Source organism: Prionailurus bengalensis, chromosome B4 (genome assembly GCF_016509475.1).
Source record: "Prionailurus bengalensis isolate Pbe53 chromosome B4, Fcat_Pben_1.1_paternal_pri, whole genome shotgun sequence".
NCBI lineage: Eukaryota > Metazoa > Chordata > Mammalia > Carnivora > Felidae > Prionailurus > Prionailurus bengalensis.
The window spans coordinates 73,379,296-73,391,822 of record NC_057358.1 but is presented as its reverse complement, the minus strand read 5'-3'; the positions used below and the strand labels follow the sequence as shown (position 1 = coordinate 73,391,822).

At 35.8% G+C, this 12,527-nt stretch overlaps 1 long non-coding RNA gene across 1 annotated transcript in view; it reads right to left on the bottom strand.

The window, feature by feature from the left end:
- Positions 1 to 11,035: 11,035 nt before the first annotated feature.
- Positions 11,036 to 12,527, bottom strand: part of LOC122473244 — a 37,144-nt gene continuing 35,652 nt past the window's right edge. Inside the window, exon 4 of the long non-coding RNA XR_006294630.1 lies at positions 11,036 to 11,860. This is a non-coding gene — a long non-coding RNA (uncharacterized LOC122473244). The remainder of the gene's footprint in view (positions 11,861 to 12,527) is intronic.

Below are 12,527 nucleotides of genomic sequence, written 5' to 3'. Positions count from 1 at the left end.
GCTCCTATAAAGATGAACTCCTTCAGCTTTTGTTTTTTCAGGAAAATCTTTATCCCTCCTTTGTTTCTGAAGGACAGCTTCCTGAGGTATAGAATTCTTGGTTGACAGTTATTTTTAATACTCATCCTATTCTATATTGGCCTGAAAAGTTCCTGTTGAGAAATGCAGTCAACATGTATCCACTTCACTCATCCTTCTAATACAATCCGTCTTGGTCTCTGAAGTACAAGGTGGTGTTTCAGCCTTGTCCTCGTATTCTGGAATTCTCTCAGTGGTGTCTTGTTTCTGAATAGTTGTGAGTTGTTCTTCTTATGATGGGGAGTGAAGTCAGGAATGGCCTATGTTGCCATCTTGGTGACATCACTCCCTCCTACCTTTGAATAAAAATAAACTGGAGCATGTGCCGTTTGTATTTTTTTAAGTTCTGGGCAGTTAACCAAAAACTAAATTGGAAAAGATTACATAACATCGGCATTGCTTAGATGGAGCTATGCATCATGGTGAAGCATGTAGGTAGGCTTGGGGTCCAAACATTCTTGAGTTTAAATTCCGACTGTGCTATTTACTTGCTGTGAGAACTTGGGTCACTTACTTAAACTTCTCTGAATCAGTTTCCTCATTTATTTAAGTGTGGATCATAATTTTGCCACCCACGGGCTTGTTAAGGAGAATAACTAGAAGATATATGTAGAAAACTTAGCACGAAGCCTGGGAAGAAGGGGGAGCCTCAGAGCAGTACGCACATCCCTCAAGTGGCTCACAAACCCTTATAGCCCAACACTCCCTGCTCTCCCTCCACTCCATTTGTATACCATTCCCCTCATCACTTCCTCCAAATTAATCTCTGGGTATAGACTCAGTTCATCTCTGATCCACAATGGTCAATAAAATATCATTAAAAAGGAATACCCTCGAGCCTTGGGTTTCTGTGGAACAATTCCTTTGGTAAGAGAGGGCTTCATGTACTTTGGAAATTTATTAATACATTAGGGTTGCCCCCTCTGATGTCAGTAAGTCAGTCAAACAGGTCAAATATTAAAAACAAACAAACACTTACTTGCTTTACTGAAAGAGGAAATGGTGTCATTGGTAACTCTCTGATAAGAAGCACCTTATATATAGCATGAATCTCCTAGACTCTAGGGGAATTGTTCTCTGTGACATCTTTCCTCTCCAGTAGCTTTTAACATTCTTCATAAATATTTGACCCAAAAAAGCCTCAATAGTAAAACTATTTTTAAAACTCTTACATCAGAAATGTACACCTTATGTTCATTGCTGCTTAATTTTCCATGATTTCACTGTGTCCAATAATTTAGTGAGAAAAATCAACGCATTAAACATCAATTACCAGGTACCTATCTTGGTCAAAATAACCAAATGATTACCAAACCCCTGACTTTATGTAGCTAAGTAAAGTAATGGAAGCATTTAACCAGAATTTGCTGCTAAACAAGGCTTAAATATTATCAACATTGATTACCTACTCTGTAGAGACTAAAATACTGTGCTACAGTGATATCAACATCTAAGACCATGAAGGCCCAGCTAAATATTATTCTTCTAAACTGTAGGTAGTCCAAAGCCTGTAGAGTGGTCCAGCAGAATGAAGGAGAAAAAGATCAGATTTAAAGTAAAAAAAAAAAAAAAAAGACTTGAGTCCTGGTACAAACCCTCTGTGACAGAGGGGCCTTGAGTAAGTCATTTAACCTCTCTGAACTGTTAATTTTCTTAGCTATTAAAATTGAAATGAACATTGTATCCTTTATTTATTTCAGTCGATTGGGGTACTTGAATGAAAACTGTATGGAAAAGATTTCACAAAATACTATATAAATAGAAGGTGATTTTGCTTAAAATGCATGAGTAAACCAAAGTCCTAAGTCATGTTCAAATGCTATAGTAGGGGCCTCAACATGAGGTTCACAGATGGACCATCATGGCATCCAGCAAAGTATGCAAAAACACGGGCGTACCCACACATGGACATTTTTTTTAAGTGGAGGAACAATAGTTTTCATAAGATTTTCCAAAGGATCTTTAGTTCCACTCGTCCTCCTCCCCCTTCCCCCAAAAGTGAAGTGCAATCATTCTAAAGATGTTTGGTACCTTGACTGAACTGTGTATCACATCTTTTGTAAATTGAACAACCACTTCTAATGTCCAGAAGTTCAGATTTCTATTTGAGGACTTTTTTCATAAAGGCTTCATGTACATTTGGAAATGTTTAAGGACAGAAAGAAAACTTGACTCTAAACTGGTTAGATGCAATGTTTCCATGCAAGCAGGGATGGGATTAAATAGTTTCTTAATATCCCTTCCAATCTCAAGGGCTTAGTTACCTGGGTTACCACTTATTTGAAGTGATGTCGTGAATCACCTTTGAAATATCCTTGGCCCTGAAAATTATTTTTCAAGGATGTAATACCAGCTCTTTATAAAATGTTGTTCACCGCAATGTGGTTTATAACATCAAAATGTGGAAAAAATTCAGTAAGTGAGCGGGTTTCCTAGGATAGAATATTATGCAACATTTTTTTAAATGATGCTTTCAAAGGATTTTAACAACATGAGAAATGTTAATAGGAATAAAGTAAGCTTAAAACAAAGGGAACACAATTATATATATATTATATATATTTATGTTTATATATATTTTATATATATATATTTATATATATAAAGTATAAATACGTTGTAAAATTACATATAATGTTTGTATCTGTATATATTCACATATCACATATTTTATTATAACTAGCCTTAAGAGATATATGTACACCAAAACGTTAAAGTGGTTATACCTAGATGGTAGGATCATAGACCGGTTTTTACCTTACTTTTGTTTATTTTTTATTGGTGGTGTAATGTTCTTTTTTTTAAGATGTTGTCTTATTTTTTTTAATGAACATACTTTTTTATTTCTGATTATAAGACAACCGTAAAATATTTAGATAGTGCAGAAAGACACCAATTAAAAAGCAAACATTACTTATAGTCGCAACACTGGAAGATGCTACCGTTCATGTTTTGATGTAACCCTTCTGAGTATTTCTACACACGTCCCCCTATATACACACATTCATGTGTAAACACACACATACACACTACAAAAAGAGAACTGTACATACATGTTCTTTTTTTTTTTTTTGATGTTTATTCATTTTTGAGAGAGAGAGAGAAAGACACAAAGTGTGAGTGGGTGAGGGACAGACAGAGAGGGAGACACAGAATCCGAAGCAGGATCCAGGCTTTGAGCTGTCAGCACAGAGCCTGATACGGGGCTTGTACTTAGGGGCCGTGAGATCACGACCTGAGCTGAAGTCAGATGCTTAACCGACTGAGTCACCCAGGCGTTCCCATACATGTTCTTTATAGTCTGTTTTTTCAAAAACTAATAGACTATTTCTTAGAGCAGTTTTAGGTTGACAGAAACATTGAACAGAGAGTAAGTGCAGAGAGTTTATATACACTCATTCCTCACCTTCCACCCAGTCCCCCTATAATGAACATCCTGCCCTGGTGTGGTGCATTTGTTACAACTGATGAACCTATTATTATTATCATCATTATTATTATAAGTTTACATTAGGATTCACTCTTCCATGGGTTTTACCAAATGCATAATGTTATGTATGCATCATTAGAGTATCATACAGAGTAGCTGTATTGTCCGGAAAGCCCCCTGTTCTCCACCCATTCATCCCTCCCTTACTCCTCCCAGTCCCCTGCAAATCCAGGTCTTTTCACTGTCTCCAAAGTTTTGTTTCTTATAGAATGTCATATAGTTGGAAGCACACATTGGGTAGCCTTTCGGACTAGCTTCTTTCCCTCAGCAACATGTCTTTTCTTTATTTTCCTGATATGATAGCTCATTTCTTTTTATCGCTAAATAATATTTCATTGTCTGGATGCACCACACAGTTTGCTTGCCTATCCACCTACTGAAGGATTGGTTGTTTACAATTTGGGGCAATTATAAATAAAGCTGCTATAAATATCCACGTGCAGGTTTTTGTGTGGACATCAGTTTTCAATTCCTTTGGGTAAATACCAGGGATGGTGACTACTGGATCACATGGTAAGACCATGTTTGTTTGTCTTTGTAAGAAACTGCCAAACTGTCTTCCAAACTGACTATTGTAGTCTGCTTTTTAATTAACAATTTATTGTAGACATCTTTTCATATAAATAATAACTGCATTGTATTCCAGAGTTTGTAGATACTGTAGCTTAGACGTTCCCTACTTATGGGCATCAAGGTCATTTCCAGTTTTTTACTATTGCAAACAATGCTGAGATAAACATTTTTACACATACATCTTTGACCACTTGTCCAATTATATCTGGAAAACAATCTGAAAAAATGTAAAAGGCTTGCACATATTTAGTTTTGATGAAGGTCTATATAAATGGGCACTCCCATAAGTAGCAAATGAGAATGCTGTACTCCCTTTGCTTCTCATAATTAGTCCTCCTCAACCTTAGCAGCCCAATTGGTCGAAAAATGCATCTCGGTGTTGTTTTGGCTTAACTCTTTTTTTTGATTATTCACAAGATTAAACATGTTTTCACTTTTGTTGGCTGTTTGTATTTCTTTGTGAATTGTGCTCATATTCTTTTTACTTTTGCTCTTGGAGTATGCAAGAGAAATTTTTTTTGCTTTCTAAAAACTCTTTGTATACCTTATTTTTGGTTTCTAGCAGGTACTTTATTAGAATATGCATTATTAATTTAACAGTTCTGAAGACCAAAGGGAAAGAGACATTATCACATGAATGTATACACTACCCTCAGAAAGGATGAAAAAATTAGAGTAAGGAACTATAGCGTTTCTGTGATATGTGTTGTTTTAAAAAAACAAAAAAACAAAAAAACAAAAAAAAACCCAAATTAACTTTTGTCGGTAGTGACTTTGATTTTGATTTATTTTGTTTTTGCCACATTAAACTTTTATTGTCGGATTTGTGAGCCATTCATTTGTGTTTTCTGGCTTTGTTATCGCGGCTTAATAGGCCTGCTCTAGTCAAAGAGTAGGAGTGTAAAAATATTTACTTAAATGGTCACCTAGCAGTTTAATGTGTGTCTTTTAACACTAAAATCTTTTATCCATTTGTAAATTTTATGTGATGTACAATCCCAACTTCTTTTTTCCAAATGGCTAGCAAGTTGTTCCACACCATTTATAAAAAGTCCATCTTTTGGCCCGCCTTATCGCTTGCTAAATCTCCATACATATTTGGGGCAATCTCTGATCTCAAGATTTTATTCCATCCTTCTGTGGCTCTTTGGAGCTAAGACCACGCTGTTTTAATTACCGTAGCTTTTTATATCCCAGAGAACCTCATGACTCACCTCCTGAAGGTCTTTGCTCAAATATCACCTTCTCTGTGAGAGTTTTCATAAGCACCCTACTTACAACCACATCTTCTGTCTACCCCCACCCTGCCCTGCACCCTCCCATTATCTAGTCCCTTCTTTGCCTCATTCTTCTTAACACACGTCACCATCAGACAGCTTACATATTTTACTTATTTGCACATTGTCTGCATTTCTAAACTAAGTTCCACAAGAACAGGGATTTGGGTCTGTTTTATGTACTTTTGTGTCCCCAGTGCCCAGAACACTACCAAGCACAGAATAGATGCTCAAAAATAGTTGTTGAGTGAATGGCTATCTGGTAGAGAAAAACATCCTACATACAACCACTACTTTTTTTTTTTTTGAGAATTCAACAACTTTTTTGTACACAATGATTCTTTCATGAAATATAGAATAGATTTGATCAACTAAAAAAGAAAAATCGATGGGATTCAGATATGATTCATGTTGAATCAAAAGATTATTTTAAGAAGAATTGACAAGTTTATTTTTGTAAGATTTTACATTTTTTTAATGTTTATTTACTTTTGAGAGAGAGAGACAGAGACAGAGACAGAGCGCAAGTGGGGTTGGATTAGAGAGAAAGGGAAACACAGAATCCGAAGCAGGCTCCAGGCTCTGCGCTGTCAGCAGAGAGCCCAACACGGGGCTCAAACTCACTAACTGTGAGATCATGACCTGAGCCAAAGTCAGAGGCTCGACCGACTGTTCACATTCACGCGTCCCTAGAATTGACAACTTTATAGCATTGAATACTTCCAAGTAAGAACCCACTATTTTTCTTTTGTTTTTCAAGCCTTCTTTTATGTCCCTCAGTATACTTTAATAATTTTCTTCGTAAAGGCCCTATGTATTTCCATATTATGATTGTTCCTAATCTTTAGTGATGTTTTTATTGCTATTTGCTCACTTACTCAATAAATATTTATTGCTGTCCACTATGTACCAGGCATGGTTCTAGGAGATGGGGAGGCAGCAGTGAGCAAGACGATGTCTATCCTCGTGGAGTTCATGTTCTAGTGAGAATGGGACTTTTTTCTCTCTTCTATTCTTTTTATTATTTTTTTCTTTATTTATTTTTGAGAGACACAGTGAGAGTGGGGGAGGGGAAGAGAGACAGGGAGACACAGAATCCGAAGCAGGCTCCAGCACAGAGCCCGACACGGGGCTTGAACTCACAAACTGAGAGATCATGACTTGAGCCGAAGTCAGATGCTTAACTGACTGAGCCACCCAGGCGCCCCCTCTTTTCTATTTTCTAACTGGTAATTTTGGGTATATAAGAAAGCTATTGAATTTTGTGCATTTACTTTTAACCTGTCTTCTTATTAAATTCTCTTGTTGTTTCCAAAATTATTATGATTGATTTTCTAGCTTTACCAAACAATCATATCACCTGCACATAGTGATAATTTTGTATCTCCTTTCCAAAGATGTACACCTCTGGTCCATTTTCTTCTTTCATCCATTAGCATGATGATGTTTTCCAATAGTCCCTGTATTTACCCACACTTGAATTTCTGGAAGTCAACTGTATTTTTACAGTCAAGGAAAAAAGTCATAAAAGGAATTTTTTTTAGTATTAGGCCTGTATAATATACCAGAAATTTTAATTTAGATGAATCCAAATATCTGATATGATACAATTGACATCAATTGTATGCAACTGGTATAGAGATCATTTTGACAAAATCTTAATTTTCTTCTCTTTGCTGGCAGCTTGTTGATGTAAAATTGATAAAAAGAAAAGAAGATTGAAGTTGGTTTATGCTTAGGTGGCTAATTAATTCATTGAATCACCTACTGCTGAATCTGTTTTTGAAATAAAACATAAAACCATGTCTCTCCATTGAAAGTTAGAAAATATTAAATCTTCTTATTTCTTTTATATTACTTGCTATTTACTAATTCCTGGTACAAACACTGTGATAGCCAAAGATTTAATTTGCATCTCCAACCACACTGAAATAAGGCTGCATGAGGAAAGCTTTATGCCACATCAGTAAACTAAGATTTTCTGGGGAGTTACATTTGTCCTAATAAAATAAAACAGAGACTAAGGGCCATGATACAGCACCCATTTCTACAGCTAAAGAAAATGAGACTGAGCAGCCCTACATATCTTACCCATGCTCACATAATATACTGGTCATGGAGCTCAGACTTAAATTCTGATTTTCCGTTACTCATCAAACATTCTTTCTACATGCTTTTCTTTCCACTTGGCATTATGCATGTAATTAGAAACACTCAAACATGTTTTCTCACCTACTTACAAAATTTTCTCGACTGCTACCATTACATATTATTTTACTAGGAAGCTATTTCTTATAACATTCACGTGTGGCTTTTGATTTTATGGCACCCTTTTCCTGGAGGTTCAAATAATTAATGTATTCTTGAAAAGAGTACATTCTTACAACAGTCCTGTGTGCGGGGAAGCAGAAATGATGAGCCTCCTATGATATAAATCAACACTCTAATCATTAAGAAATAGATGCACTCATTCGTAAGTGTCACAAAATACTCCCAACTGAAGAGGAAGGAATATCTGAGTGGAACTGATAACAGCCAAGCCTGAAGAGGAAGCACAACAGCCCATTACAAGCTATTGAAAAGTTCCATAAAAAAAAAAAAAAAAAAAAGGAAAAGAAAAGAAAAAGACACTAGGCAGGAAATTCCTGCCCAGTAGTGTAATCTCTTACATAAATGTGCTGGCAGATAAATGGATTTTTATGATTTTGCCTACGCCCCCTGCTTATGGCGCCTTTAGATATGTCACCTTGCAAATGTATTATAACTTCACTCTAGCTCTACTTAATGGTCTGATTCAATAAATTGTAGGTTCATCTTAATCCCTTCAAAATATTCTTGGCCCTTAGCCCAAGAGTGGGGGAAGGGGTCAGTAAACTAAAATACCAACTAAATACCAACTAAAATACCCTATCGAACTATAAGCATGGCAATGAGAATAAAGAGCTAAAGAGTAATTGAAATAAATATGTATTAAGCTCCGTGCGTATGTTCAATACCGACATGGATGTTTTACCTAAATTACCTCATTTCATTTTTATAGCAATACTGCATGCAAAATGACTATTATGCTCATTCTACAATTCAAAAAACTGAGTTTCTAAAAGATGAAGTTATACAATCCATGCCCTCTCACTCCCTAGGCAGACCTAGATTTAGTAATTCCTGGCTCTATCACTTTCTGCCTACGCAACCCTGGGCAAGTCTTGAACCTCTGCGAGCCTCCCTTTCCTCACTTGTTAAATGAGAGTAATGAGACTACCCCACCACCACCTCAGGAGGTTACCCCCAAAACACCAAATTGCAAAACAAAGCACAGCGGCGGTTACTGCTATGAATGCTAACAAAAGATAGTTGAACTAAGAGAAAGTGATGGGAATTGATTTCCAAACTGTTTTCTCGGACACTTTGTTTTCAAATGCTTGGTTATGCAATATGAGCTGTGTTTTCCAGGCAAGGTCTTTCAGGTTGAGTATCCATGAATCATTTCCTTCATATTCAGATGAAAGATATGCCCGGGTAGGTCAGGTTCCCACCCTGCTTTATCTTCACAATCCCTACGTTGCAGGTAAGCAAACAATTAGTATTGTTAAGAATTTCACTTATAGGAGTCTAAGATTCCCTCTCTACAGATATTTCTAGCATAAAAGACAAGGACTATTGTATCAGGCCATTGACCTACTGACTCTGGGTCTACAATGACAGGCTCCATGCCAGCAAAGTGAGAGAGGCAAGAAAACTAAATCCAGAGTTTTTCACTTTTCTTGTCAACTAAACTCGGTTTTCTTATTAAATCTTATGTGGATCTACAACATAAAAAGATAATAAAATATTCTATTAAACTATTTTATCAGCTCAAATTTGTTACATGTGTTTAATGTAAGATTAATAAAACGAGAACAATGAGTTTTAAGGCACACAAAAAATTTGAAATTGAAGGTTATTCATGATAACGATACAGACCTTAACCTCAGTATCCAACTATCTCATTTGGATACTTTGTTGTTCTGTTTTCACTAAATTGAGGTAAGTCTGATTCACAAGATTACACATGAGAAGAGTTTTTGTTGGTTGATTGTTTGGTTTGGTTTTTATGGTTGACTGTAGATTTGGTTGTTTTGTCTGTGTTCATATTTAATAGCTCATATTGCCTTTTGCCAGAGAGACTTTGTTGGAAAATACACACATAAGGAAGTTAACCTAGCCATACACATCATCATAGTTTAATATTGTTCTGAAGGTATGTGCAGATAAAATTATTGCTTAGCTAGAGAACTCAAGACAATCAGCTAGACAACTACTATAAACAATGAAAAAATCCAGTATGGTAAAAAACATAATATGGAAAAGCAATAGTTTTCATACATATACAAAGCAACCAGAAGCTATAATAGAAGGAATCACTACCCAAAAAATTTATAAAAAGATAAAAAAATCCTCCAGATAAGCTTAATGGCCATTTTTCAAAAGACTAAAACAAATGGAAAGCATATCATGTTTTTTGGCTTAAAAGACTCGGCATCTTGTAAGATGTCAATTATTTCAAAGCTAACTTATAAATATTGTGCATCCCACTTCTAAAATTATTAGTAGGATTTTTTTCTCATTCTAGACAGGTTGATTTTAAGGTTCTATCATAAAACTAAATGAGCAATAAGAGCCAGGAGAAAGTATTTAGGGAAAAATAAAAAGAATTAGGAAGGACTGATCATACCAATTACTAAAGAGAGAAGAGAGGGAGGGAAGGACAGAAGGTGGAAATGTAAGTCTATATAATTGCCTGTATCTGCATGGAACATCTCAGAAGAAATTGGCAACACTGGTTGGCTCTGTAGATGTCTTTTGCACCATTTAAAAATTTTATATCATATGCGTGTATAATGCACGTAAAATGTAAAAAATAAAATAATTATAATATTTAGATGTTAATTGGATAAATAAAGATTGTAATAATTTTCTGTTCTATCAAACTAAGGGAAGCATTATCAACTGCATTTAATTATCTGGAATCCATTTACAATCTTAGTCAGAGATTACTTATACCTCTGTAATAGAAAATAGCTTATAATGTGCTATATTTTGAAGATTTCATTCTAGAATCTAGAACAGTCAAGTCTTCCAAAACCATTTCACATTAAGCCATAGCATTCAGAATAGTCATTTTAAGAAAAGAAAAAAGAAAAAGAAAGAAAAGCACTGTTTCTGTAAGTGCTATCTAGGAAATACATTAAAATACAATTTTTAATACAAATATATTACTTTTCCCCTCCTGTCTACCTTACCACCATACAAATGTCTTGTTATAGATTTAATGGAACAAATGAGCAATTATCTTATACATAGTTCTTAGTCTTGAATTTCAGCAGAATTTCAATGATACTAGGAGGCATAAAATCTATTAAAACCCTTAATATTGCCCCTGGTACACAGAGGCACTCAAGAAATATTTGTTGAATAAACACTAACTACTAAAGATATTTGGTAACTTGTCTTTTGGGATCCAAATGCCATTAAGTGGATTTTAAAATTATGCTAACTGGGATATTTTTCAGGTGTAATTGATACTTTTAAGCTTAATTTTGAAAAGTTGAAATCATAGGAATTAGTACCAAAATAGTATCAATACAAAAGTAACCAGAAAAGAAAATAAAGCCCCTATTTTCCAAAAAATATAGCAAAAATATTCTATATGTTCTCCTATAATGACTTGGTCATTCAAGATCCCCAAAAGGTATTATTATAAAAAGACACATCCCTCCTTGCAGCATTATAATAGTAGTAGCAAAAGTCTGAACACAGTCGAAATATCCTCCAATAGAGAACTGATTTTGAACAAATTCTAGTGCCTTCCTGCAATGGAATACCCTGTAGCTATTTAAAAGAATAAATTAGGTTTCTATGTGCTGGTGTAGAACAAACAAGATATTCTGTTAACTTTTTAAAACATGTTTATTTATTCTGAGAGAGCACCTGTGCATGCACACGCAAGTGGGGGGGGGGGGGGCGGGGGTCAGGGAGAGACTCCCAAGCAGGCCGGACCCTCAGCATGAGCCCAGTCTCATGACTGGGAAATCACCACCTAAGTGTTTAACAAGTCAGACGCTTAATCACCTGAGCCACCCAGGCGCCCCTGTTAACTCTGTTAAAAGCAGGAAACTGAACAAGGAGCAGAGGGTTCTCAAGTCAGTGTGTAAGGGCTGGAATTGCACACAATCCAAATGTCCCTTGAAGATCCGTTGGAGCAGTGCCAGTCGGGCGGCTTACAAACCCTCTCTCAGTAAATCCTGCATAGAGCTGGTGTTTCCTCTGGCATTGAAAGGCATTTCAATTCTTCAGTTGCACATCAGATGAAGCAGGCATCCATTTAAGGGCCATGTTGTGTGATAAACACAGTCTTTAAAAGCTAGGCTCTCTACAGCCATAGAAAAGAAGGAAATCCTGCAATCTGCAATGACATGGATGTATCTTGAGGGCATCATAGAAAGTAAAATAAGCCCGTCACAGAGGAACGAATGCTGTGTGACTCCACTTACATAAGGTCTCTAAAGCCGTCAAATTCATAGAAGAATGGTGGTTGCCAGGGGCAGCGAGGAGGGGAAAGGAAGAGCTGCTAATCACCGGGTATAAAGTTCCAGTGATGCAAGATGAGGAAGTTCTAAAGATGTGCTGTGCAACACTGCGCCATGTTGTATGTAATTAACAGTATTTATGGTGCGCTTTACAGTCTGTTGAGAAGGTAGATCTCATATTAAGTGTTCTTACCACAGTAAAATAGAAGTCCATGAAGTCTAGATTCAAAGCTGTTGTACTACAACAACATCTATCTGTGGGATTCTTGCCAAAAAATGTTTAAGCTGAATCTGTTCATGAAGAAATAATCAGATAAATCCAACATATAGGACAGTCTTCTATATAACCAGCCTAAATTCTTCAAATATTAAATGTTACAAAATAAAGTAAAACAAAAATATAAATGCAAAGAGACTAAGAGACACAACAACTAAATGGAATGTGTGAATCCTGAATTGGGGAGGGAAAAAAATCTGTAAAAGACTCTTTCTGGACAACTGGAGAAATCTGAATATGGATTCTAAATCAGATGATATTATAGA